The following is a 26,886-nucleotide window of genomic DNA, read 5'->3' on the forward strand; positions in this document are numbered from 1 at the left end:
ATAAACCAGATAGTACAAGAAGAATTTCTAACGAGTTAAACTTAGAAATTCCAACATCTGCTTCCTTGGAACTTTGACAAAAAGTGTGCAACATCTAGCTCAATATGGGGACACATTACTTCCATAAAGTAACGTGAGAACCCCAGAATCCTGCACCCAAGAAAACAGAAGTCCATCAAATAGATATGCATTAAAAATTGAAATCATGTATAGATAGTAAATATCACTGGAATAGTTTAAAAATAGAAAAAAAAAAAAAAAAAAAAAAAAAAAAAAAAAAAAAAAAAAAATATATATATATATATATATATATATATATACACTCTAACAAACTGAAATATAAAAGATAAATGCATGAAATAAAACTAGCTAACAACATGAAATAAAAAGGAGTAGGATTAGAGATACTATACAAACAATTCGCTTTGGCATCAAATGTTAAACGCTTCGAGATATTGTTCCAAGGTTGTCTTGTCAGGGGACCTATAATCTTGAGTCATATCTTTTAGAAGATCGTTAAATCTTTGGTTGAATTATTCAACCATTTCATTTTCTCTTTTCTTTATAGTATTCAACTCTTTGACTAATTATTTTCCTTCCCTCTTATCCCCATATTTATCTCTAAACACATCAGTAAAGGTTCTTAAGGAGTCAAAGGCATTGTCTACTTTATCATGAAACCAGCCAAGAGCATTATCTTCCAATGATAAAACAACAACTACATCCTAACATCTTCATGGTTGTACGCAGTGGAATGAGCATATCTCTAGATGAAGGAGTTGAACTTCTTTATGTGAGCCTCAGCATTGATGGCATTATTTCCTTCAAAGATTGGCAGCTTGCTCATAGTAGACTCATTTGGCAAATCATGCAGATATCCGTGGATGTTGGTGAAGTTGCAAGGCCTGTAAAAATCACCCATGATGTCTTGATTTACGGGATTAATGAAAAGCAAATGGAGATCAAGGAGAGCTTCCTGTATGAGAAAATTTAATTTCCCTCTAGAATGTGATTTATTTAACCGGGCTCTAAGAACTTTTTTAGGATTAGGAGCGGGGTTAACCAAGCTACCAAGATTCCTTCAAGAGTTCGCTCTTGTGAATGGTTGAACAAGTGGAGTCGCCACCCAAACAAGAAACCAGGCTAAATGTCCAGGTGTTAAAGTTGTGGATGAACAAGATGAAATGATTAGTGAGAGAACAAAGGGTAAGGTGATGAAAATGATGATGAGAGGAAGGGTGCCAAGAAATATTATGCCGCTTGACGGGCTAATGAATGGCAAAAAGGATTATAAGATTAGGAAGATTGTCGTTGAAGTGTCGAGAATAAGATGTCCCCGGCAATGGCACCAAAAAATGTTGTCGCTCAATTGTACATGCACCACGACAACCGCTCAGGGCGAGGGCTGTCACTCTAATCTCTGCCCACTCCATTCTAATCGTCTACCAACAACAGGCAATGGGCGGTAGTCCCTATGATGATGAGAGAATGAAAGACAAGTTGGGAACCAACTTATCCGAGAGACACAATTGAGTGACCTAGCTACACAGTTTAATTCAGCAAGACTTAAGAATTCAATTAGATTTAGTAATGAGACCAGTGCCTTATGAAGTCACAATTCTTTCTTATTACAAATCAAGACCAAGTAACCGGATGGACAATGAAGCGAACAAAGTTCCTTCTACAAATTAATTACTCCAAAAAACTTGGAATATCAAATTATCCATTAAGGATATAAATATTATATTAAATAAAAATGAATAAGAATGAATATGATTTACAATGAGAACAAGAGGCTTGCTTATATATCACGCAAGCGTCTCTTCATGAAGAGTCATGTCCTATTAGACATGCCTCTTCAACCTAATTATTAGCTTAACTTAACTATTATTTATGATTATTATCTTTTACATTATATTTATATTATTTATATATTTTATTCGTTACATTGCCTCCTCCTCAAAAAGCTTTGTCCTCAAAGCTTGATCTCTTTTTCGGCTTTGAAAGTCTTTTTGTTTTGGAATAGTCATCCTCGTCGATACAAGTTGATATGATCTTCTTAGTGACAAACAAAATTGTCGCACCGAGAAGGGATCAGACCATCCCAGATTAATCTTCTGTATAGCATTCTGATCACTGGAATTTTGTGACGACTTGTTAGCATAAGACTGGATTGAGATTACATCACTATTATCCGGAACATCAGTTTGTTGTTTCGGTTCTGACTTGTTCAAATATGTAGCATGGTTGATTCGTCTGTTCTCATGATTCAAATGCCGATATGGAACCTTTTTTGTTTGATTTTTCCTTACTGGGCATGCGACAATTTTTATATTTTCTTCTGGCGAAGATGTTGAGTTTGTTATGAAACATTCATTGGGGATGTTCATCGTTTGAATTGCAACATCCACGCGCGTCTTTTCTTCAACTTGCTTGTCTTCTTCCTGAGTTGTGACATTCACTGAATCGGTATGTGTTGTTTTGTCATCAACTTGAATTCCTACATTTGATGCTTCCTTCTTGATAAGTTGTTGTACCTGGTTTTCTAATGACTTCTTATCCTTCTTTAGTATCTTAATTTGTGTCAGCAATTTTTCACTATGGTTTTTAAGTCGAGAAACTTCTTCATTTTTGTCAATAGTGATTTTGTCAATTTCATTTTGCATATTTTGTAATACTTTTTTACCTTCTTGAGAAATTACTTTTGAAATATCCGATATATCTTCTGGCGTTACTGAATTAGGTTTCAGTGTAACATCTTGGAGCGTTATTTTCTTCTTCTTGTAAGAAAATGTTAAAAACTTTTTCTTAGTATTTAGAATAAAGGAACCTAGAGTTTTCATCCATGGTGATCCCAAAACAATGTCACTATCGTTAAAAGATAGGGTTTGCACGGTGAATTGTGAGGTAAAAGTATAATCTCCAATATTTAGGTGTAAATTGCTTATATCATATTGTTTGCCAAAAAAAATTGTTTCAACTATATTTGATTCAGGAATCACCAATTGATTAGCACATTTAGGACTAACATAATTACTTCTTTCAGTAGGACTGATAGAGATTATGATGTCTCTTCCTGCGAGTGATCCTTTGATGTTAAATAGTGTGCGAACACATGTACTACGGGTTTCAGGAAACCTTTCATTACTAGTCTCCATTTTTTCCTTGATGTTTTTACGTAAACAATATGTCAACTGGAGCTATTTTTATTATAAAATATCACTTATTTCTCCTATATATATTTTTCAAATATTTTCCTCTTCTTCTTCTTCTTTTGGTTCGCTCTTTTAATAAAAAATTTATATAATAATAATTTATATATATTATAAAATTATAATTATATAAAATTTATATATACTTTTTTGAGACCCACTTTTCCTTTTATATGTAACTATATAAGGCTTATATAGTATCCTTTTTTATAATTATAATAATATTTTTTTCTCAGAAAATTTGGATGAGACGTGACTCTTCGTACGGTCACAATCTTTAGATTTGAACGATTAAAATTATTTAGATCACACTTTTTTTTCTCCAATGTTATCAAAATATCTTTTACTTTTAAAATACCATGAACTATTACCATGGGTTGTTTTTAAAACCTCCTGTAAAAAGTAATATTTACCTTTCACGTAAGAGCTTTTGTATTCTTGTTTCTTTAACTTTTAAAATACCATGGGCTATTACCATGGATTGTTTTTAAAACCTCCGTTAAAATGTTAAAATGTTCTCCACGTAAAAAGTAAAACGTATTCCTTTTGTTTTTTGTTTTTCTTTTTTTTCCTTTAACTTTTCAAAATACCATGGGCAATTACCATGGGTTGTTTTTAAAACCACGGGCTTCTCCACGTAAAAAGCTTTAAATATACTTGGTATGAGATTTTGTATCCGTTTTGTTTTTTGTTTTTTTACTTTTTATTTTCTTCTTCTTTTTTTAATTTATTTACCTATATTTTATTTTTGGTTGATTTTTTTTTAATGGCCAAAGGCCTAAAAAATGGAGAATCTCCCAATATATAGCGAAACGCTTCAATTATGACAGCAACAAGGTTGATGATAGGTTGATAGCCAAAGGCCTGGTGATCAGCCAAACGTGGCTCTAATACCAAAGGATGGCTCTGATACCAAATGAAGCGAACAAAGTTCCTTCTACAAATTAATTACAACAAAAGACTTGGAATATCAAATTATCCATTAAAGATATAAATATTCTATTAAATAAAAATAAATAAGAATGAATATGATTTACAATGAGAGCAAGTGCCTCTTCATGAAGAGTCATGTCCTATTAGACATGCCTCTTCAACCTAATTATTAGCTTAACTTAACTATTATTTATGATTATTATCTTTTACATTATATTTATATTATTTATATATTTTATTCGTTACAGACAACTATTGCTTAAATGATAGACTAACCTATATGAAATGCAAGAGCTAAGATCTAGGTGTGATACAAGGATGTTGGTTAATTTTAGATTATATGTCTAGTCTAAATGAAACCTCTCTCTTAACAGTTTTGAAACCAGTCTTTAGAGTAGGTTGTGGGATGGAAGCCAACGGGAAACAAGTAGAGGCTTGATTAATGATACCTCCCCCTGTATTCCAACCACCCACTGCCTCCGGCGCTGTAGAGACTGTGGCTCTATCGACTGCAAGGTCACTATGTTAACCACTAAAAAGGGTTGAATCCCTCAAGTTGAACGAGAAAGGATTGTCCTAAGAGTCTATCAACCAAGCTTATGCTTGGAGGTAAATTACTAGGTGCAAGACAAGTCCTAGGATGCTTACTCAGTGGATTATGAGTGAAACCCTTAGTTTGTGATTATCTTAAGGTTAAGTACTTTAAGTTGTGATGAATTCTCAATGGCAAGAGTACTTATCAATAAGTCGTATGCAAATATCATAACCAAGAAAGTGTCAATTTAAATTAGTGCCAGCAATAAATCAATCCACAAGATATTTAATCAATTATAACAATTGAAGGATCTTAGAGCACTTATACACTTATTAATTAACCAATGATTATCAACACAAGATACCAATCACAATTATTCAAGATATTCCAATAATGATCTTATGCTAATGCGACAATGCCAATTAGATTTCAAATGCCCAAAATAATTTAAAATTGTCAACAAGATTAGAAGATTAGAGCTTAGATGTGTGAGTGTCTTAGTGCAAAGTTTTAACAATTCTTATAGCTAACACAAGACAAGTAAACGTTAGATTCCAATGTTTAAGCAACAAATCTTCTCCAAAATGAATTACTTAGAGCATGAAACAATAAAAACCACTTATGAGGAATTATTTGATGTTATATCAGATCTGAAAGTACTTATGACAGCAGAGAAATTAATGAGCTATCAATGTGAGGGTGTATGCCAAGTTGTGCCCAACAATTGCTAAGTGTTAGAACAAGCTAGCCAATATGAAATTATGAGTTCTCAACCCTCTTAAGATGTTATGTTCAGCATATATCAGATCTGAAATGACTTGTTACAGCAGTAAGTAAAATGGACAATTAGTGAGCTATTGATGCTACAACAAGTGCCAAATTATGCCCAAAACTTAAAGTAAACTTGCCAAACTAAAAAAAAATGATTTCTTAACCCTTCAAGATGCAATACTCAGAAGATATCAGATTTGATTTCATATTTATGCAGATATATTCTACCAAGCTAAGAACTAGATCTAGGCTAGATACTCAATGCCCAAATGGCCAAAAATTTAGGAAAATTTTACTATGAAATTTTTAGAGTTTTTAGATCACTTAGTTGTGATTTTAGGGCACTTATATCACTGTTATGAAGAATATATTACAGTTGTAGAAAAATAGAGATAAAATGAGGGTTTAAAGAGCAAACCCTAGACCCAAGGTATTGTAGATCACTTGTCAAAATTTCTCCATTGATTCTTCCATCTAAAACCACCAACTTAAAGCCAAATTTTATGTAAAACACACCAAGCTTCAGTCCCAAAAAATTTTAGAGATAGGCAAGGGTCAAATTAGGGCCAAGAAAGGGCAACGCTAAGCCCAGTAGGGCTACCATTGGGCAAGAGAAGGCCTAGAAGGCAAAGGAAGAGGCAAAGGAGGCGAGAAAAAAGGCCAAGTAAGCCTGACGCTTGAGGGAGAAAGCCCTCTAAGGGCTAGAGGCTAGGGTTTAAGGCTGAAGGAGGGCTAAAAAGGGGTCAAGAGAGGCCAAAAGGGAGAGCGAAGGGCAATGGAGGAGGCTGAGGCAGGAAAGAGGGATGTTGAGGTCGAGGTGGAGAGGGGGCTTGAAAAGCCCATGGCAGCCCTAAAAGGTTGTCGTCTAGGGTACATGAGGGGGTTCGAGGCCTCCTAAGGCCACGATAGGCCAAAAATGGCCCTAAACCCTCAACGTTGGGCCAAGGAAGAAAGGTCGAGAGGCCTGCAGGGTACAGCCAACCCCAGAAGGGCCCAAAAATGTGACGTAGGGCCTTCTTAGGCTGACACAGGACTAGGAGAGGGAGACGTTGGTCTTGGAGGGGTTGGTTCTGGGCCCAAGAGGGTTGAAACTTGAAACCCTCGCTTCAAAAAAATTAACTTGCTTCAGATCTGAAACTTTGCTCAATTTCTTCAATGGTTGGCCCTGCAAAAATTTTGGAGACTAGATCTTACCCTCAAGGGCCTAGATCTAGCTCTATTCCAGCTCTTTCACTTGATTTCACCTGCAAAAATGGAGATAAAAAATACCCAAAACCCCAATATATACAAAAGTCTAAAAATCCCAAAACCCCAATTAGAAAAAATAATTTACAAATTATTTTACAAAATTTACAAATATACAATGTTTTTTAAAAGAAATTTTGAGAAATAAATTTTTATGGAGTTTTCTTTGATAAATGGCTAATAATACTTTGGAAAATAAATGTAAGCTACAGCCTTAGTGAAGTTAAATAAACCATAAAAATATTTGAAGTCCAAATAAGGTCAATTCATGCCCACAGTTTGTGAACTTGGAGCCCAAGGGCTGGGAAACCTGCAAACGCTATATATTTTTGCCAAGAAAGCTTGTAAGACATATGGTGAATCAAATTACCTAAGATAAACCCAAAATCTATCAATAGAGTGATATTATCCCCATCTAATGGAAAACAAACTTTTAAAAATATTAAGCACAATATAGGAAAGCTTGTACCCAGCACATACCACAAATCAATGAAAAATGAACACCATGAACTACACCCCAAAGTCTCTATTATGGTTCAAAAAACGTTCCCAGCGGAACGGTAGCGTTACATCAACTTTTTTACATAGATTTTTTAGCCAAAAATTAGATGGTTTGAGACTCAAATGACTCTCTATTTATAGATAAACCCTCCAAGTGAAAAAATAACGAATAATTGGCTTGATCCTTGTCAAAATAATCTTGGCCATCGATAAATCTTTGATCAACTTTTAATCTCTTCTGTTGAAATAATTATTTTTGAGAAATTTTCGAATTTCTCATTTAACTTGTTTTTTATTAGCTCAAAAATAATTATTTTCAGCTAATTTCCTCAAAAAATTGACTTTGACTTAACCACCAAAGTCCAAGGGTCCAATTTTTTTTAAATTTCCAATATTCCCTTGGTAGAGGACCTCCAAAAATCAATTCCCTTAAGACCAACGAATTTTTCCACTTGGAGAATTTAATTTCTCTAAACATTTAATTTTGACTCCAATTAATTAAATTTATGGCTTAGAATTTTAATTTATTTTTGCAAGAAAATTTAATTAATTGACATTTGAGAGAATTAAAAAAATTTCCACTCTCTAATATTTTAGCCATGGTGTCTAAGTACAAGGCACCATGCACTAAAATATTTTTTACATAAGATTTTTGCAATTCAACCCTCAAAGGGGGAACACTCCTTCAGTATAGACCCTCAAATAATTTACCCAATTCTGACACTATATGATCTAGTAGAACAAGTGATTTGTAATAAAATAATTTAGCCAATTAGTTTAAATTATTCCCAAATCACTTTTACAAAAGACTCGACTAGAACAGTAGGACTCACCTAAGACTTTGACGAAGAATTCCACCCTAGCCTTAGGGTAAAGTTGGAGGGGAAAACTCTGTCGACCATCCGTGTTTAGAAACACAAATGAATCAGTGAGACAAAAAACCTCCTAGGATGAAACTCTTGCCAAAATAATAGGCTTAGCTAAGTTGTTACATACACACACGGTCTTACTAGCATCATTTACATTATAAATTTCCAGAATCAGTTTACAATGACTCAATAAATTGCTGAAAGATGATCTGATCCTCTAAAAAATCTTTGGCATATCTAATTCCTTGGAACTTTGACAAAAGCTGTTGCAACAAGAGGAATGGTGTCTTCTTCAAGCAAACTAGGGTTTTTGACAACGAATGGAGTTGCCAGAGGAATACTTATAATGTCATTAATTAATCAATTCCTCAATGATTCACAGGGAAGGTATACCTGCTTCCTTCTTGGCAACGGCGCCAAAATGGGTTGCCACACAATCTAGCAAGGGTCCTAGGAGGGTTACCTAAGGGACAACTACTAGACTAAATGACAACAATGGGACAGAAACCCACTGTCACCTCAATCAATGTACCTTGCTCTTAACAGACTTTCACTGATGGGAGGTGTCTCGGTATAGGGGAAATCATTCAAATGATAGGATCAGTGACAAGGTATAACGTGATTTCCAAAGGCCATTCAAAGTAGAGACTCGGATAATACTCAGTTGCTTCGAAGGCAAGATAAGGGCTCTCCAAGAAAGGCATATGAGGATGCCTAGACCTAGGAGGAAAGGAACTAAATACAAGGGATGCCCCTAAATCAAAGGCTTCCTAAGGGAATGGGAAAGGCCTCTCTTAGGGTTATGTAAGATAACAACCATATAAATATTTGGGACCACAAGAGATACCTAAGAGACAAGCGAGGCGTAAGGTTTGCAAAATTACAAGAGGGATGATCTTCAATGAGATACCTAGGTCAAGCAAGGATGAGAGAGGTCAAAGAATGATTAACTCCTCGAAGTTTTCAATAGCAAATGACCTTTGGAATGTCGCTAACCAAAGAAGCTTATAGGTGAAATCAATGTTGGAACTAGTGCTCAGGATTTCACCTAAACTAGCCACAGGAATTGCCTCAAGTTTGGAGGGCAAGTAGAGGACTCACCAGTGCACTTGCCTACCAACGTGCTCCTAAAAACACATCTCCTAATGCAATTCGCACTATACCCTAGGTGACCTTCTAGGGTTAGGGCAAAAAAATTGAAAAGAGAAAAAAGAAGAGTATTTTAGGGTTGATCAACTAGGATTAGGAATTTAGGACTAGTGCCTACACAATTGGGAGAAATGGAATCAAGATTAGCTTTAATGAAAGAACTTCGCTCTACCAGGGAGTCCTATGTAGCTCTCACTAACCCTAGGAGGCAGCAATTCTACTACAAAAGGAATTTATACTTCGCTTGGCAAAGGTTGATGGAGATTCGGAGATGCAACAAGAAAAAATGAGCCTCTAGGAACATTCATTCGCATTATCTAACATGTAATGCATGCAATACTTCAAAATCCCATTGTTTTCATGAATTCGCATTTAATTAGGGCACTTGTAAGATTATTACAATATATTCCACACATTAATCATGCCACAAAGCAAAGAAATAAGCATCAAAATAGCAGTTATAAGACAAAGTGAATATATCCATCCATCACATTTGCAAATAGAAGCTCCGTGACAATATAGTGAAGATCCCAAACATCAAAATGCATCAATAACTACCAATTTCGTCCATCAATTGCAGGTCCAAATTCTTTTTACAAAAGAAATCCTAATCCAAATGATGATGAGTTACAAATGAGACTCTTCTTTAATTTATATGAGACTTTAGAAATTCGATTAGGTCTAATTAGCTTAATAAGCCCCTCAATATAACTTTAATGTGCAAAATAACAACCCTATTGGTGACAAGCCCACCAAATAGCTCAAAACTGCGAAATAATCCTTCCTAATGAGGCCAAAATGATAAACAAATGGTGCAAAAGGGTTGTTTGAAGGCCAAGATAAGTCCTCCATGTGCCAAGATGAAGAGGAGGGCTATCAAAATGATGACCAAGGGGGTGGGCCCTTGGTTTCCAAGCAAAACATTTGTGGTGCTCACAAGTGACTGTGGGGCACACTCAAGGATCTCATGGGCCTCCAACTAGATCAAACATGTCGATGCTCCATCAATAAGGGCTCAAATGATGACATAATCCCTCCCATGTCTCTCCGGATGAGACAACCCCATCTAGGCCCTGGATCAACTGCCAAGTGCGTGGTCGGTTGGGCAACGTGGTCCAAGAATATCATCATCTTTGTATGGGTGGGGCACGAATAAGTAATATCTGGTATCAAAGAAGCCCATGGCATGGCAATCAATGTTTTGTTGTGGTGGAGGCCCATGGCTCTCAACACTCACCCTATAAGAGCCATTATGACCCTCTAGAGGGTTGAGACCCCGTATAGGGAGATCAAGTCAAAATGAAGACCCACCTACAATCATGTATAAGATCTAAAGAATCTCCTCACCTCCCAGTACAACAATCCATTAGTGCAATTAAGTAAATAAGCTTGCAAATCGAGGGCAAAAGTGGACACTTCATAGTGGCACACCCTTCCAAACGGGCTTTAGAGTGTACAGGTGTCACCAAGTTCAACAAGAGACGTTAATAAAGGACCCTATTAGGTGGTTTCAACCTCTAAGGGAGTGACAGGTCCATGGTATATCCGTCAAATAGCAGGTGTCATGTGAAACAATGGTGGAATAGAGTGGGGCAACAAGGAAGGCTCCAAGCCACATGCCATGGTACAAAGGTAGCTATATTGAGGGAAACCCACACATCGGGTGTTTATGTGTAGGAAGGAGCAAACGTCGTACATGAGTTAGCCCGGCCTTTTTCCACCCTTCTTCATATGTTTTTTGCCTTTAATTGATTTTTGTTTCTTTTAACTGCTTGGGGTTCCAAGGGTTGAGAGCATTATGTGTATGATAAAGTTGTGACTACCCCCTTAAGGTTGGGCAGTTCATCGCCCGCCAGGAGTTGGGACAATCATGGGTTCCCTAATGATGAAGGGGTCACATATAAGGGTTGTCGGAACCAGGGTGATGGCCATAATGATAGAGGTAGAGCTCATGTTTGGCTTTTGCCCATGTGCTAAATTTTTATGTCTAGCCATCTTTGCATTTTATGGTACATTTCCTGTTGTAAGTTGCCAAATTATGCTTTTCACTTTCTTTTTAGTTGCATCAACCTCCGAGGCATTGTTTCGGGCCCGACCCAAAGTGTGGACAAGTGGAGGGGGAGGCTAACTCCTTGTGGACCCAATGGACAAATATGGACCTGGATGGGAAAAGTGTGAAAAGGGGTTATAATGAGCGGAGAGGAGTGATATATATGATGTTGGGAAGCAAGACCACGCAACCAAAATCGGGGTTTCCCATGTAGTGTCATTCCTAAAGCTAGTAGCCAATAGAGAAGATCCCACGGGGCTAAGATACAAGATTAACCACCAAGTTGGGACAAGGGAACAAGAGTATAGAGCAAGCCCCCATTCTTCCCGCTGAATCCCCCCACTAATCCATGTCCAAATGTGTCAAAGAAAAGCAAGCATAAACACCCAATTACATAATGAAAAGCCATACCTTCGGGATTGGAAGGCCCACCTTCAAACATACGATCATAACAGATGGGCGAGGGCACATAATGGCTAGCTCAAGTGGCAAAGAATGGTGGCACATCAAGCTATCTGGCGGCTGCAAGGGGCTGTTGACTATCGCTAAAGACAAATCTAGGAGAACAATTCTCCTATAGGGGTCACCCACTAGTGGTAGGTAACAAGGCAGAGATGAGCCAAGACGAGATATGACTTGATGACGATGATCATTCTTCTTCTTTAAATCGAGACTGCATTATTTTGCTGATTAAAATGAGATAAGATGAGATGGATGTTTTGTTGATATAGCTGAGATAGAATTCATATGATTTGACTTGGAGACTAGTAGGGCTTTGAGGATTGACCCACCCTACCTTTGATTGTGCATTCTTCTTCTTCTATGAGACAAGATGAAATGTAATGTTATACATTGAGACATGGCATCCGAGATGAGAACTTATGATGATCACATGCTCAAGTCATAGTTACAGTCCAAATTCCTCCCTAGCTGAGAGGGTGTTGAAATTGGCAGCTAGGGACAAATTCCCCTGGCCTCCTCGCACTTGCAAATAATTATCATTTCAATTAATGAAAATTTCCAATATCGGAAAAAAAGAAAAATACCTTGCATAAATGAAATGCTATTTACATCAAGTTGGCCTCAAAATTATTGGAGCGAAATCATAAATTTGAATTTGTTTACATCGTGTCACCTCAAATTCTTCAAATTGACTCTCATAACAATCGTGCCCCTTTGCACGCATCATCTACTATAAATTGGCATCAAATCTCATTCGTTGAGGACAAGAAATTCGCGTTCTTTCTATGGTTCGCTATGTTTCTCTGTGGTCTGTTTTTTGGCTCCTGTGATGACTAACATTCATGCATCTTACTCTCTGTGGCTTGCATGCTTACATCTAGGAATCACATTATATGTTTGGTCATCGCATCATATATCCTGGACATCATACATCTGGGCATCGCATTATATGTTCTAGGCATCGTGTTACACCAAGGGATCGCACAAAATGGCAACACCCTTTTGAATACACAACGCTTGGTATGATTATATACTCAGAGGCATCAATCAATGTCCAGCGGCTTCATGGCTCTATCACTCAATGGCATCATGGCATACTTCGTATTGTAGGCTCGAATGGTCGTCTTCAAAGGTTAGCATCTATTGTTTGTTTTTCATGGCTAGCACAAGTTCTCTCAAGCTTGCACAATTCCTCCTTGTGGCTCAAACTACTACGGCCTCTATAATGGCTCTATGGTAACTTGCATACAAACCAGAGTTCGTTGTAGTATTGACATCATAGCAAAGACCACACATAGATAGTGTAGCCCCAAATTTAAGTTACGGCAATGGGGAATGAAGTTGATTTCCACCCATAAAATATATCAGCAACTCACCCAATAGGAAGTTTGATATATCTCTACCTTTCACGCTAAACTCAGTTGTTAATATAACACAAAACCTCGAATAGCTTGCTCAAGAACCAACACAACCTTGGGTAGAAGCAGAACTCGAACTTCATAAAAAGGTAATATGGCCACTGAAAAATCCTTCTTTAGATCAGCTTCCAATTTCTGAGTAAAAATATATCAGCTCATGGCACAAATAAGACTAGACTGCAACTCAGTCTCCTACTTTAATCTGAATAACTCGGCCTCTAATTGGTGTAGCAAAATAACTCGGCCTCAACAAGTTTGTTTGGCCTCTTGATTTGGAAATTTATGTAACCCTGCGATAAACACAAATGGAAGGCCTGAAGTGATCTTCCCCAAAAGCTAACTATGGTGCCACTCAAAGTCCACTGAAATCAGCTTATAGTTCCGCTCGAAACCCCTTAAGTTTGAAACTCGCTTGAGTTTCTTTTTAATGTCAATGAGATAGATAGGAATAGAATGATTTGTAAATGAGGCCATCCTCCTTTTATAATTCTTCATTGAGCCTCCCTCTAGTTTCTAGATTCACCTTCTTCCTATTACTTTATTGGTGGAGGCCATTTTCCACTAGGATACTTTTTGTCGCCATTTTAATAAAATAAATTGCCACCACTCTCCAATAAAATATTATTTGCCCCCTTTCTCCAACAAAATATTATTTGTCACCTTTCTCCAATAAAATAATATTTGTTGCCTTCCTCCAATAAAATAATATTTTCCCCTTTTTAACAAATATTATCAAAATTGGGCAAAATTCTTAGTGATTCCCATGCTCACAAAATTGAGGATATTACAATACCTCACCCATGTGTTCTGAAGATATGACCTCACAGGACCATTTCCTAATCCCAATGAAAAGTACGTCCTTCAAACAATTCTTGACCAAGTCCATGTATCCAACTTAGGATTTTAAGCCTAGTCAACCACAATACATGAATCAAGAATGTACATCCCTGATGCTTATCCAATCCACCATTCCCCCTACCATTGTTCATGCACTAGGCTTACAGTTGTTAGTGGTGGCCATAGTACGTGACACATGGAGAACACGGTGTCCACCCTCACTCCCTCTCAACCAAGGAGGAGATCCTCACTCACTCTCAACCAAGGAGGGGATAACTACAAGCCCAAGCTTATGTCAGAAGTACTCGTACTTCCCTTACATCAGCTACTTGTTCTTTCGTGGAGATTTGTTGTAGATTCATGACTCCCATTTGCATCGTACTCTCGGATCATAAAGCGCTTTGACCTTCTTGGTTCTCTGACAATCTCCATGCAACTTGATCATTGTCATAATCGAATGCAACATGTCATCAAGTAGTTCATCAAAAACCTTATGGAACCAAACTTCTTCACAATTGATTGTACAAGCCTTCACACCTTCTTCCTTCGCATTGCAACAAAATTATGCTTCACGCTCTTGCAAGAAATCATATCAACTCCCAAACATCAGTAGTATCTCTATCAACATCAACCCAAACATTGTGTTCTTGAAGCGAATATATATCAAGGAACCAATCAGCTTCAAGTAGTATTGTATCCATCCAAGATCTTACATCTCCCTCTTTCTAGCAAAGGAAAGTGAATTTCTTTTCTCCTATTAAGTCTTGCTTTCATGCTGCCATCTAATCGACTTCTTTGATGCGTACTTCAAACTGATCTCTCCTTCTTCATGTACATCTATTAAGAATCAAAAACATCTTCGTGCTTTACTACGATCTTCCAATTCTTCCATCTATTGAAATATATTAGAGCTTAGGTCAACATTTTTCATTATTGGTCACTTCAAGTCGGCTCCTTGAAAGGTCATCAAATCGGCCCCATTAGGGCTAATTAGCCATCACATGACACCCATTTGCATCAAGAATTAGCGCAAGAGAGAATGCTCCAACCTTTGACAAGTTATGGGCAGCATGCACGCAAGAGGAGTCAAGACTCTATTCTAGAGCAGAAATCGAAGCTCCAAGTATAGAAGTATTTGCAGTGCATGCAAAGGGAAACAAGAAGAAGAAACCAAATTTTGGCAAATTCCAAAGAAGCGTTGGTAAAAGACAAGGTCCTAAATGTGCTTCAAGAAAGGATTCTACCTCTCATAGAAAACCTCCTCCCCATACTCCCGATATAAGAGATAGAAGAGATAAAAGAGATTTGTCCAATATTCAATGCTTTCGTTGTCAAGCTTATGGTCATTATCAAACTCAATGTCCTCGAAGGAATCGAAGAGATGACTATGAAAGGGATGATGATCGTAAAAGAAGTAGAAGACATCATGCATCTGTTGCTGATCTAGATGAGCCATCTTCAAAAAGGAGGCATAGAAGAAGTGATTCTGAATCTGAACACTCATTTATTTGTGCTCTTACAGGTTCTATTGAAAATCATGATGAAATTTGGCTTGTGGACAGTGGTGCCTCTAGGCATATGACTAGAAATCGTGATTATCTATCTGAATTACTTGAAAAGAAGTTCTCTCAAAAGGTCGAGCTTGGAGACAATGGAAAATATGAAATCAATGGCGTTGGTACGTCATCTTTCCAATTGGAATCCGGAGGTAATGTGTCCATTAATAATATTTTATATGTTCCTGGTTTAATGTGATGTCCCTACTTAGCAATTATGCTAAGTAATTACCAGTTTTGTCAATTTTGCAATTTTGCCATCATAAACTTAGGAAGAGTGGGTTAGGAGGACCCCACTTGGCAATTTTGATTTGATGTGGCTCCAACATAGGAGAAAGGAAGGAAAATCGATCTTCTAGTGGGAAGTGGGGGCCACCCAAGAGGAATACGCACCCTTGGAGAAAGGTGTACTTGTGGGAAGAGAGAGGGAAAAGGGGTCGATGTATGGGGCCCACTTGGTGAAGGGGGAGCTCAAGGATAAATAGGAGAAGAAGACTTCATTTGGGGGCTTTTGAACCTTTGACAAACAAACTCACCTAGTATGCTTGAGTTGTTGAGCCAAGTCTACAAGTGTTGTTCAACACACGAGATTTCCCCTTGGAAATATCAACTCCTTTAGTGGACTTCAAGTACCACCCTAGGGGAGCCATTGTTGCATTGTGGAGTTGTTCTGGAGAGCTTTCTACAGGTGAATTCATGTTATTCTGGAGCAGACTGGGCGCAGGAAGGGACCACGCACTCTTGAGGGGAGTGAGCTACAGAGCAAAACTATTTTCAGGAATTTAGGAGCATATTCCCTCAGGGTCTAGCAACATTTTTGCAGAGGATTGATCGGAGGTTGGAGGGGCTATACTACAAGCCGAATTTACTTCTCTTGGGTTTGCACAAAAGTGACTGGGCTGGGGCCTGCGTAGTCATTTGTGGAGGCCACTCATTGTGGGGGCTTGATCTAGGATTTTGGGGTTGAGTTTGCTTGGGGACATAAGGAGAATATTGGGTGAGATTACTCAACATTTTGGAGGTCTTGCGCAATGGTGTTTCCTAGTGGTTAGAATTACCCAACTAGTTGAGGAGCACGCTATAATTGGGGGTAATTTCGGAGGTTGGAAATAGGCCCAACCCTTTTTGGGTCTTTGTGGGTTTCTTGAGGAGAGGTCGAGGCTAATTTCTCATAATTTTCTTAGCACTCTATCGAGGCCAAACAATAGTCTCTTTCCAGCCAGCAGTTGCAGATTTCCTAAGCCAACGCAAAGTTTGAAGAGGAAGTGCTTCCAAGCATCCGCGCAACACAATTTTTCACCTGGGGTTTGCCAAGCTTGCTTTAGCAAGCCCAAGTGCACACATTCCAAATAGATTTTGTACCTTCCTCTTATATAATAAAATGGCTCAATTTGGCATAGTTCTTGGCTGAATTTGTGGGTGTCTTTTTGTGTTGCATGTGGAATTTTGCTTTATTTATCACTATTATTTCCTAGTAGCAATACTACAATGGTATTAGAGCTCTAGTCTTGGCTCAGTCATGGGGACACTTCTATGACCATAGAGGAGAAGCAAAACATTACTTACTGGAGGCATAGATACAGGAGCCGGGAGAGGGAGTTGGAGATTACACGTGATACTGAGACCCCAGAATAGGAGGTAGAGGAAATAGACATGGTGGCACCCAAGAGAAAAGAGGGGGTAGCATTCGATAGCCTCCTGAGGGCCCTAAATGACTTGGCCAGGGGACAGAAAGAAATGTTGGAAGAGACTAAGCAGCAGAATCGGGACAAGGGTATTCACAGAGATTTCTTGTTTGGGGAGACTTCAAGGGCTTCCCACCAATATGACCATCATTCCCCCGTGACTTGCCCACACGCTTTCAATGGGCCAACCACGACTGCATCGCCCATGTTTTTGCCCTCGGGAGCAGGTGAGCAAGCTAGACAAGATGATATGCCTATGGGAGAGTACTTTTCGAGAGTGGCAGTCTATGTAGGAGGACTTCCAAGTTGTAATGTCCTTCTGAGACTTCTGCCAGCTCAAGCAGAATGACAAGGGCAAGGGCGTAGGGCGCTCAAGCACGCAGAATTCAGAGTTGCATTGTACCACTGGTACGATGCATGGGTGGAGAACTTGGACACGTACTTTCAACTTAGCCGAATGACTGAGGTGGAAGCCATCAAAATGGTTACCTTGCACTTGGGGGGCCGGCACATGATTGGTGGTTCGATGGGTTGACTACACTAGGGCATACCAGCGTGACTTCCTATGAGGAATTCACACGAAGGATTGTGGAGCATTTTGACAGGAGGGATCCATAAGGACATTTCAGAGAGTTGACACAACTCAGGCAAGCAGGCAGCCCCGAGCACTACATATCGTAGATTTTGAGGGTATCAATGATGTTGTCAGACTTGTTTGATGCCAGGAGGGTTTATACTTTTGCGGAAGGCTTGATTGAGCCTTTGTGTGGGCTATAGAGGTCCCACAAGCCCACCACTTTACAGGAGGCAGTATCTTGCGCCAGGGATTTGCAGGACGCAATTCCCAAGGCTAGGGCACCAATTCCACCACGAGCTCCTTTACCACAAAGGGGCTATGACACTAGGCCTCCACCACAACAAGATATTCAGGGGCGTGGGCAATTGGGAGACAAGACCCGAAGAGACCTCCGTAGGAGGATGTTTTGCTTCACTTGCCAAGAGCTATGGGCACAGAGGCATGGGTGTACCAAGGGGAAGGCACACTACATAGAGTTATTTTCTGATAGTGAGTTGGAGGGTGATGCAGAGCAAGAGATAAGCGTTGGTGATGATGATCCATAGGTGACAGGAGGAGGAGGAGGAGGCCAACCACCCCCACCGGGAGGATCTCCTTTCTTGCCTGCAGCAGGGATTATCGTTTCACTTCGGGGAGTGTCGAAGTACCTTACTCTGAGGATCAGGGGCACGATCTAGGGACAGCATGTATCATTGCTAGTAGATACTCGGGCAACCCACAATTTCATAGATGCCAATATGGTGGAGAGGAGACCGGTTATGCACTCCAAGACTAAGCACATACCCATTAAGTACCACTTTCTACGAGAACAAGTGCTTGAACAAAAGGTTAAATTGGAGTATGTTCCCTCCCAACAACAAGTTGTTGATATATTTACTAAAACTCTTCCCAAAGAAGCATTTGAATATCTTAGACAAACACTGGGAGTTGTTTTTGCCTCATTCTTTGAGGGCTTTTAAGTCTTCGTGTTGGGAGGCCGTACCATGCAGTGTACTAGATATGTTCTTGGGATGACAGTGGTGATGGGGAACTATTCAATGACGGATCATTTCTTCGTGGTTGACGTTCCAAACACCAATGTGGTGCTTGGTGTTCACTGGCTATACTCTCTTGGGCGTGTTACCACAGACTGGAAAAAGTTGGCGATGGAGTTCATAGGGTCTGATGGGAAGATGGTTTTGTTGAGAGGCATGCACTCATATCCCCCATAGACAATGTCATCGCATAGGATGGAGACAGACTTGAGACATGGGGATATAGAGTAGGAAGTGGAGCTCAGGATATCAGATGTAGGGGAAGGGCCCAAACCACCACACCCAGGCATTTAGGCCATTCTAGACAGGTACCCAGCAGTGTTCAGGGACATTCCACCAAGGCGACCACCCAATAGGGGCTTTGAGCACACCATTGAGTTAGAGGAGGGTGTACACGTAGTGATCACCACACCATACCAACATCCCAAGGCTTATCGAGATGAGATCGATAGAGCGATACAGGTTTTGCTCACTCTGGGACACATCCGGCCTAGCTCTAGTCCCTTCACCTCATTAGTGGTACTGGTGAAGAAGAAGGACGGGACCCTTTGTATGTGCATAGACTACAAGGCCGTGGACAAGAAGACCTTGAAGAACCAATAACCAATACCACGCATACATGAGCTGATAGACAAACTTAGAGCTAAGTACTTATCTAAGACAAATTTGCAATCAACATATTATCAGATTTGGGTGAGGGAGCAAGACATCCCGAAGACGGCCTTCAGGTGTCATTACAGCCACTTTGAGTTTTTGGTGATGCCCTTTGGACTAACCAACGTACCCGCCACTTTCTTTGACGATTACAGCCACTTTGCAAAGGCATGTTTTGGCCTTCTTTGACGATTGTTTGATCCATAGCAGGACTTGGGAGGAGCACCTCCAACACTTGGAAGGGGTGTTGTGCATCCTAGAGGAGTAGCAGTTATACGTTAAGATATCCAAATGTGAGTTTGGACTTACAGAGATGCTTTATCTTGGCCACATTATACGAGAGGATGGGGTGCGAGTTCGCCGGGAGAAGATCAAGGTCATCCTAGATTGACCTACACTCAAGAATGTGACGGAGCTGAGGGGATTCCTGGGTATTTGCACCTACTATCAGAATTTTGTGTGGGGGTTCTCACAGTTGGTCACTCCCTTGACTGATTTGACAAAGAAGGGGCCATTTGGGTGGACCGAGGAGGCATAGGCCGCTTTTGAGCACCCCAAGCAGGTGATGAGCAGCTACCCAGTGTTGGCACTCCTAGATTTCACGTAGCCCTTTGTATTAGAGTGTGATGCCTCCGGGGAAGGCATCAGGGCGGTTTTGATATAGGGGGGACATTCGATTGCTTTCGAGAGTCGAAGTTTCTTCCCCATGAGCGATTGTATCCCATTTATGATAAAGAGATGTTGGCCATCATGCATGCGTTGGCCAAGTTTCGACAAAACTTGGTGTGCAACAAGTTCAGGGTGAAGAAAGACCACAACAACCTTAGATTCTTCCCAAAGCAGAAGTAGTTGCAGGAGAGGCAACAAAAATGGGTGAGCAAGATTCAGGCATACGACTTTGACATAGAGTATGTCAAGGGCTAGTAGAATGTGGTGGCAAATGCATTGTCTAGGAGGTTGACTACTATTTCACTCATGAGCATTGCCCTGGATTGGAGGGCACAGTTGCTAGTTGAGTATTCCAAGGATCGCCATGCATGCGAGATCCTTGATGATAGGGTACAGGATGACCAGTACAGGGTGATGAGCAAGGTGATCTACTATAAGAAGCGGAATTACTTGGTGCTAGACTCCCAACTGAGGGAGAAGATTATGCAGGTTGCCCATGACTCTCCATTGGCAGGACACCAGGGGTTCACTAAGACATATCGGGCTATCAGAGAGCACTTTTCATGGAAAGGCCTCAAGGATGACATTTTGAGGCACATTCGGGAGTGTGACACATGCTAGAGGAACAAGGGTGAGAAGACACACCCTGCTAGATTATTGTAGACCCTCCTTATTCCTAAGAGGAAGTGGGAGAGTATTTCAATGGATATCATCACAATGTTGCCTGCAGTGCAGGGCAAGGATTGTATCTATGTGGTGGTCGACAAATTGACCAAATTTTCCCACTTCTTTGCCATCTTTGCTTGGTACTCAGCCTCGCAGAGTTATTTTTCAGAGAGGTGTTTCGGCTACATGGTCTTCCAAAGACCATTGTCAATGACTAAGATAGCAGATTTATGGGCGGGTTTTGGCAGGATTTGTTCCGTGTTATGGGTACTGAGCTCACTCCTAGCACTAGCTACCACCCACAAACTAACGAACAAACAGAGAATTTGAATAAGTGGTTGGAGGGGTACTTGTGTAAATATGTGATAGGTCAACAACGTGCATGGATATGGTGGTTGCATTTGGGCGAGTACTGCTACAACACTACCTACCACCTGTCCATAGGTATGTCTACATTCTGAGCTTTGTATGGTAACGATACATTGACTTTTGTTGACATGATTTTTGGAGACAGCAAGGCCCCTAGGGCCAAGGATTGGATACAGGAGAGTAAGGATATCCTCAAAGCTCTCAAGGATAACTTGCAGACTACGCAGAACCAACAGAAACTGTATGCGGATAGGGGTAGAATAGAGAGCCATTTTGTTAAATTGGCAACTAGGGCCAAACTCAATGAGGGACATCTCATTCATGGCTAATAATATTTTTATTAGATTCCTCTCGTCGAGAGGTGTAGGATTGATCTAAAGATCATCCGATTCGATAAGTATTTATGGAGATATGAATTTATTTTGATTATGGAATTATTATCAAGCCAACCTACAACTCATGTAGGCTCAGAAGCCCAACAGTCGCATCTATTCAAACATCATCAGTTGTGTATAAATACAAGAGGACTTTTCCTCATTTGCACTCACTCATCTCATCACATCTCTCTCTCTCTCCTATGCAGAAAATAGGGTCTTCTCTACTGCGCAGAAAAGAGTCTCTCACTCACAGATGTGGAAGGACGTTGCTGAAACTAAAGCTGCAACTGCAGATCCAAAGTTTGACCAACGTGGACCATCAAACCTCCTCTTCTGAACTGCGTTGTAGGTTCATCTGAACATCCTCTGAAGGCTGCAACTTTTGGTGATGGAATCAAGTCGATCCGACAGTCAGTTTTGCGAGATATCCACTGCCCTAGTTTGAAGGAAGCTGCTGAAACTGAAGCTGCAACTGCAGATCCAAAGTTTGACCAGCGTGGACCATCAAACCTCCTCTTCTGAACTGCGTTGTAGGTTCATCTGAACCTCCTCTGAAGGCTGCAACTTTTGGTGGTGGAATCAAGTCAATCCAACGGTCGATTTGTGAGATATCGACTGCCCTAGTTTTGATGATGAAGCCGCTAATGCTGATGCTGCTGATCTAGGGTTTGCTACTGCTGATATAAATCAGATTTATTGTACTATTTCTCTCTGCTGAATTATTGAAGATAAAAGAATATTTGATCAAAGGGTTTCCCCACACATTGTGGGGTTTGTCCCTAGCTAGCCACCACATCTTGTGTCTCTTGTCTTGGCTTGTTTTCTGTCAATCGTTTAATGTTCTATCTGCACTTTACTTTATGAACATGTGATTGCTAATCTGTGGAATATAATAAGAAAAAGAAGTAAATTGTTATAAGCATAGAACATACCATGACATAACATGGTATCAGAGTTGAGGTGAAGACAAAGCCCGAGCAAGAGCAAGTGCAATCACCGAAGAGAAGATTGGCAAGGCTATCCTAAAAGAACAATGGGGTCATCATCACTCTTTCCTGCTGAGGACAAGCTCCGTGAGAAAGCTGACTATCACGGATGGAAGATGTCTATCGATCTAACCATAGAAGATCAAGGAGTGTTGGACCATGTGAGAGGCAATATTGTTGAGCCTCCATCAAATGCATCCGCTGCTGCTAGGTACAAATGGAAAACCAGAGAATTCAAAACAAAAAAGATCATCCGGGACTCTATCGACAAGCACTTGGTGGCCTACATCTCTGACTTGAACACCTCCAAGGAAATCTACGATAGACTGTTGAGTTTATTTAAAGTTAATGATGCAAATCAAGTTTTGTTTCTTAGAAATAAGCTAAGGGAAATCAAGAAGGGTAAAGATGAGAGTATGCAAGCATACTTCTTAAGAATCACCGAGATCAAGAACAATCTCCTATCTATTGGGGAGACTATTACTGACAGAGAAATAGCAGTCACGACTCTTGGAGGATTACCATCCGAATGGTACGTGTTCAAGACTACTCTTCTGAACAATAATGTAATTCCTAGTTTCGAGGAATTAATGGCTAGATGCATTCAAGAAGAAACAAGGGTAGAAGAGCAAGAAATGCCCTTGCCTAAAGGTCCTCCTGCTGCCTTTTCTTCTCATGCTAAGAAAAGAAATAATTCCGAGTCTAAATCAAAAAGAAAGGTTGGACCTAAGGGTGGAAGAAAAGGACGATGTTACATTTGCAATAAAGCAGGTCACTATGCAAGGGAATGCCCTGATAGAAAGGACTCTCACCGTGACGATGATCAAAATCCCTCTCATGGTAATCGAAGGGATGGAAAATTCAATAGCAAAGGTAAAAGGAATGCTGGAAATCAAGGAAGAGGACAACCATTCAAGAAGGCTAGAAATTCCAGGATGTATTAAATGCACCTGACCTCCGAAAGAACCTGGTGTCCATCTCGGCAATGGAAGACAAAGGCTACAAGGTAACCTTCAGCGATGGCAAGGAACGTGCATCAAAAAATAAAGTTAAAGATGCCTTTACTCTTGGGTTTCGTGTTGATTCATTATATCAGGTCGATGAAAGTCAGGTAGGTGTCATGTCTTATGACACATCTCTTCAGTCCGAACTTTGGCATTGGAGGTTTGCCCACCTTCATTACAAAGATCTACCCGATGTAAGACATATGGTAACAGGGATGACCGAATTCCGAGGAGAAAAAGGAGGTGTATGTTCGGGATGTGCCGAAGGAAAGCTCAAAAGGAGACCATTCCCCTCAAGCCTAAGCAAGACCTCTGATATATTATAGTTGGTTCACTCAGGCATACCTGAGGTTGGCATTAAGAGGGAGACTACTACACCACATACTCCAGAGCAGAATGGTGTGGCACCGTACGATTGTGGAAGCTGTCTCTATGGGTAGATGATGTAACAATGCCTGATGTGGAAGAACCGATGGATCCTATTTATCCACCTGAGCCTTCCTCTTCCAGGAAGAGACCTTCATGGCTTAGGGGGATACTTGATGATGCTGAAAGACATGCTGCACCCGGAGGAACCTTCCGTGAAAGTAAGAAACCCAACACGTATCAGGGATACCTGACCAACATGAGCACAATCATACAAAATGAGCCTTCATCATTCTCAGAAGTCGTCAAGCATCAAGTATGGAAGGATGCTATGACCATTATGGAGAATGATGTCTGGGAAGTAGTTCCCAGACCCCAGGACAAGACAATTGTTACTTCAAAATGGCTTTGCAAGATAAAGTTGCAGCAAATGGAAGGACGGAACAGTATAAGGCTCGTTTTGTTGCTCGTGGTTTCTCCCAAAAGGAAGGTATAGACTATGATGTGATATTTGCACCTGTTGCCAGATATATGACCATCCGCTTGATCATAGCCCTTGTGGCTTCACAAGGATGGAACCTACATCAGATGGATGTCAAGACCGCATTCTTGCACGGTTCTATCAAAGAAGAGGTCTATGTGGAGCAACCCGAAGGATTTGAGATTTATGATTGAAAATCTCATGTATGCAGGTTGAAGAAGGCTCTCTATGGGCTGAAGCAAGCACCCCGAGCATGGTATGAGAGGATCGATAGCTACTTGATGAAGTTGGGATTCACTAGGAGTGAAGCCGATCCTAACCTTTACTTTAAGGTTGAAGATGACAAGCCTCTCATACTGGTGTTGTATGTGGATGACCTCTTTCTAACAGGTGCATACCCTCTCATTCACAAATGTAAGAGGGAGTTGGCTTCTGAATTTGAAATGAAGAACCAAGGACTTGAAGTGTGGCAGAAGCCAAGGGAAATTTTCCTATCTCAAGGAAAATATGTGGTGAAGATTCTGAAAAGATTTGGTATGGTGGACTGCAAGCCTATGACTACCTCGAGGATCTTAACTTTCAGAGGTTATATGGTAGCGATGTCGAACCAGATTTGGGAAATGCCTCTGAGATTCAAAAACTCATTCGCGTTGATGTTCTTGGTGAACCTCCGTCCGAATATATGTTTTGCAGTTAGCATTGTGAGCTCATATTTGGTTGAGCCTCACTAGAATGGTGCCAAGAATCTTCTGAGATGTCTTCAGGACACAATCTCTCATGGATTGAGATACACTACCGGAAATATGAAACTGCATGATTATTCGAACGCTGATTAGGCAGGTAGTGTGGAGGATCACTAGAGCACTTTTTAGTGTTATTTCTCTTTGGATTCTGCTTCGATATAATGGATGAGCAGGAAGCAAAAGTCGGTTGCCATAAGCACCGCCGATACCGGATACATATCTACAAGTATGATCTCATATGAAGCTGCCTGGTTGGGGAAGCTCTTTAGTGAGCTGTTTGAACACATACACTGGGATTCTCTGTAACAACCAGAGGTGGGATTCGATTATTGAGGAATCCCATATTCGTCGATTGCTCCAGCAGATAGACATCATCTGGGATATGGTAAGTCGATGAGCAAGGAGGCTCCATCGCATTAAGATGATTTACAGGTCGATACACCTTGCCAAAGCCCCGAGGAAAGATCTAATCTGTGATTTTCCCAAACGACTTGGAGTCGTCAAGAAACCCTTGTACAAGGGTCCTGCATGTTGCATACATTGAGCTCTGGGAGCTCTGAGGGCTTGCGGTTCTTACTAGAGAAACATACAACCACAAGGTGACTCACCCTCCCCTAGTGGTGCGCACTAGAACAAGATGATTCGCTCTCTTGTGGGACAAGATGATTCGCTCTCTTGTGAAACAGGATGATTCGCTCTCCTGTGTAGCAGGATGATTAGTTCTCTTGTGAGGCCTGGATTGATGTGTTCTCCATGGCGATTGTAGCAGGATTGATGTGTTCTCCTGTGAGGCCTGGATTGATGTGTTATCCATGGCGATTGTAGCAGGATTGATGTGTTCTCCTGTGAGGCCTGGATTGATGTGTTCTCCATGGCGATTGTAGCAGAATCGATGTGTTCTCCTGTGAGGCTTGGATTGATGTGTTCTCCATGGTGATTGTAGCAGGATTGATGTGTTCTCCTGTGAGGATGGGATTGATTAAGTTCTCCTGTCGAGGCATCCTACCCATGCAGTCTGGGATTCATGGGAAGTACCTCTCATCTGATCAATGAGCAGGGAAATGAAGTTAGGGACCATAGTAGTACTGATGGACGCATCGCTGTATCTACCGTACTCCCTACGCTAGGATGACCTCCATTGATCTGGGATCAATGATACTAGTCTGGGACCAGTGGTAGGAGTTGTACCATACTATGACGCTAACTTCGGGTCGGTTGAGACTAGTCTGGGACTAGTGGTACATACTCTGAGACTGACTTCGTGTCAGTGCAGTACTGGTCTGGGACCAGTGAGAGTGGTACATACTATGATGCTGACTTCGGGTCGGTTAAGACTAATCTGGGACCAGTGATACACTCTCTGAGACGGCGATACTAGTCTGGGACCAGTGGTAGGAGTGGTACATACTATGACGCTGACTTCAGGTCGGTTGAGACTGGTCTGGGGCCAGTGGTACGCACTCTGAGACTGACTTTGAGTCAGTGGAGGATGATACTAGTCTGGGACCAGTGGTAGGAGTTGTACCCATTATGACACTGACTTCGGGTTGGTTGAGACTGGTTTGGGACCAGTGGTACATACTCTGAGACTGACTTTGAGTCAGTATGATACATCCTCGATCATTTTTTCTTCCTCATAATTCAGACAAAAGTAGAGCAGAACAGAGCATAGCAGTACAGATCAGTATAGGGCAGAAACAAGTTAAAGCAGAATAGGCAGAATAGAGCAGAGCAGGG

The 26,886-nt window shown here is 40.5% G+C and overlaps 1 protein-coding gene across 1 annotated transcript in view; it reads right to left on the reverse strand.

Moving 5' to 3' along the window:
- The window catches only part of LOC149180653 (uncharacterized), a 435,407-nt gene that overhangs the window by 284,347 nt on the left and 124,174 nt on the right, over positions 1-26,886 (reverse strand). The gene's annotated exons all lie outside the window — the stretch shown is intronic.

Source organism: Pinus tabuliformis, chromosome 3_2 (genome assembly GCF_031772625.1).
Source record: "Pinus tabuliformis cultivar Carrire ecotype Pingquan chromosome 3_2, CPIR1, whole genome shotgun sequence".
Taxonomy (NCBI): Eukaryota; Viridiplantae; Streptophyta; class Pinopsida; order Pinales; family Pinaceae; genus Pinus; species Pinus tabuliformis.